General features: G+C 42.8%; 1 long non-coding RNA gene across 1 annotated transcript; it reads left to right on the forward strand.

Moving 5' to 3' along the window:
* Positions 1-463: 463 nt before the first annotated feature.
* Positions 464-1,896, forward strand: LOC135983519 (uncharacterized). Its single transcript, XR_010601196.1, has 3 exons — positions 464-535; positions 975-1,090; positions 1,225-1,896. It is a non-coding gene; the product is annotated as an uncharacterized LOC135983519 (long non-coding RNA).
* Positions 1,897-3,183: the final 1,287 nt, after the last annotated feature.

A 3,183-nucleotide genomic window follows, 5' to 3' on the forward strand; every position in this document is an offset into this window, starting at 1 on the left:
TGCTATGGGCCATTCTTTCTAGGCAACAACCCCACCCCCCAAACTTTAAGCATGAAAGAAACATGTTTTAAAAAAACAACCAACCCCCAAGACATTCATTGATATCTGCAAAGGGCCCCCACTTGGAAATGGGTACTGTTTAATACTGTAAGACAGCCACAAATGTATTTTAACTTAAAGCGGGGGGGGTAAGCCCTGTTGTGCAGACAAAATGGTTTCACTATCCCAGATCACAAAAGGGAATGCTATGTCTTAATAAATAATGGTGCCTATGTTTATTGCAGAGTGATCTGTTTAGCATGGAACCAGTAACTTTAAACTGCATTTCACCACCAGGCCAGGGTTAAAACCATTTTAACTATAGTTGTGCTTAATACTGTTGAATTAAAAAAAAAAAAAAGTACTCCACAGGCTGTATAGGGATTAGGATAATACTAACCAACATTTTTGCTTGTTCTTGAACCTGAAGGCCCAAACACACATGAGGGGGAACAGAACAAGCATGTGCCTGCAACACTTTATCCCATAGTGAAAGGTAACTTTATTTATTTATTTTTTTGCAACAGGCTTTTAAATGCATGTGGGTTTTTGAAAAGTGTATGGCTGCAAACTTGGTTTGGTGTGTTTTATAAAGCTGCTGTGTTGTGTGTGTGTGTGAGGAGCCTGTGCAAGGCATTTTTTGTTTGTTTGTTTGTTTTTAAAGTACTTGGTTTGTTTCAAACTAACAGCGTTTTTTTTTTTTTTTTTTTTTTTTTTTTTACTGTGCATAATGTGATGGGTTTTTAAAAATGGGGTTTGAGGCACTTGGGGAGAGGGAATGCTACTAACTAACCCAAACACACATGGCTGGGGGGACAAAACACCCTAATGAAGTAAGTGTGTGTGTGTGTGTGTGTGTGTGTGTGTAATATGTATATGTATGTTTACAAGATGGTTTCATGTGTTTTATAATAATGTTGTTGTTTGCTCCACAGTACAGTCAAAACATGAGATCCTTAGACCAGAGGGAAAACAAGCTGAAAAGAAAAAGGAAAGACAGCTGAAAAGGAAAATTCACCAGCATCAGTCACTGATGGATGGATGAAGCCCTGTAAATATATTTTGCTTATTGGTTTGGTTGTTCTATGAGGTTTTGTATTTTAAGTAAATACAGAGGTGTGGGTGAGAGATGGTAAAGTTCAGTATTGTAAAATGTTGTTGTTGTTGTTGTTTTCCCTCTCATAGGCCTGGGCAACTGTTCTGACAATGCAGTAGTCAGAGCTACAAGGACATCTCCTCCAGAATTGCCAACGAACCAGGAATCTGCTTTGAGACCTTTAACAATGCAAAACAGCATAGGAGTGCAGCTGAAGCATCTGGGCGCTCCAAACTTTATATACGTCAAACCCAAGGACAAAACAAAAGACTCAGGTAAAAAACAACCATTCCACCACAACTCCAGTTCCTCAGTGGCTACTACCACACCAAGCCCTGAGGAAACTGTGAGCGAAAATGCCCACATTCACAAACCCGGAGCATGTGCTCTAGGGGTTGTGAATAAAAAACCACGAACTGACAAACCATTCTCCCAAACCATAAGCTCGTCACAGCTTCCCCATATTCTAGTATTTGGGGAGGGTTTGATGCTTCCCTCAGAAAAGTGATGGAGGCTGTATCCTCGGGTAGTCTAAAAGAACGGGATTCTAGAAAGAAATGGGAAAAATATGATGCTTTGTTCAGAACCATGCTGAAAAACATGAGGGCTGGAAAGGGTGGCTCTGAGCAGGCATGACTAGTCGTGAAAAGGGGCCTGGGTAAAAGGGGCACCCTCCAGGGTACACATCAGCTCATGTGTAAACAAAAGAGGGGACAGCGCTTGGGGAATAAACAGATGGCTGCCAAAAAGTTCCAGGCCCGGGTTGTTGTAAAAATTTTAAAAAGGGCTAAAGAGGTAATGAGGGAAAAAAAACAAAAACAGAGAGATGCCCCCGACTGGAGGCTCTCAAACTGGCTTGTCTGAAAATGGGGAAGCGGAATCAGACTCTGGTTTAGCAAATTCCCCAGAGGGCTCTCTAGACGGGTCCCATTCTACTCCCAATGACCCTCATGGAGGCGCCTCAGAGTCTGACTCTCAAATAGCATCTGATGTAGACGATGCCGCTAATGATCCCGTAGAGGAACCCCCAAGTAACCCCGAAAATGCCGACGTGTATATGGAGAGAGTGAGAAGTTGGCAACGTGAATTATCCAGATTTGGGGGGTCGGTGTATTGTGAGGAATTTCGTTTTGTCAATCTTGAGCAAATAAATTCAGCTCAGCAGGTTGTTGAAGCCATACAGCGGGGAATACAGTTAGTGCTCGATGACATTAATGGTAGAGTAGGCCCTGATGATTATGTACAGTTACGTTTAGAGAGCCGTAATTTAACTAACTCTGTTTTCGGTCAAAAGAACTAGGGATGAGCTGTCTGCTGAGGATTTCTTAAATCAGACCTCAAAGCTGCTACAGAGCAATAGAGAGTTGCATGTCGATGGGACATTGTGCCTCGTTGTGACAGCTGTAAAAACAGGGGTGGGGGCGCTCGTAGAATTTTTTTTTAAATTCTATCCTTAATAGTCAAATTATTCATTAAAAGAGATCGTGTTTAGTAGACCTGACTTACACCGGTACCAATTTGTGTTTTGCGGGTGGGCTCTTGGCCGTCATGTCCGATCGTAAACCTATGGACGTGGAATTTTTAGCGGAGGCGAGAAAGTTACATGAGAAACTGGGGTGGTCAGATCAAAAAAAGGTTATGCTCAGCGACGTAGCAAAGTGTGAACAGCATTTAGGAGTTAACATACAGGTGGTGCTGTATACGGCGAAAGGCGGCTGGGGCTTTTTTAAAACGGGGGGCACAGTGTACCCCGAGACTTATTTTATCCTGTTGCACGATGAGCATTACTATGGGGTTCTGGATGTAAAAAAGTTGTTCAGAGCGAAAAATTATTGTGAGTTTTGCCACACGATGTACAGCCATGACCACTCTTGCAGGTATCGTTGCCGCCTCTGCTTGAGCGTAACGTGCTCAGACAGCGTGGGCGTGCAGCAGCGGTGTCCTAGCTGTAGACTGTATTGTCGGTCCAAAGAGTGTTTAGACAGACATATCGACTGTGCATCAAAAAACCAAGTTGAATGCCTGTCTAAAACTTTGTGTGAGAAGTG

The sequence above is a fragment of the Chrysemys picta genome, chromosome 5, assembly GCF_011386835.1.
Source record: "Chrysemys picta bellii isolate R12L10 chromosome 5, ASM1138683v2, whole genome shotgun sequence".
Taxonomy (NCBI): Eukaryota; Metazoa; Chordata; order Testudines; family Emydidae; genus Chrysemys; species Chrysemys picta.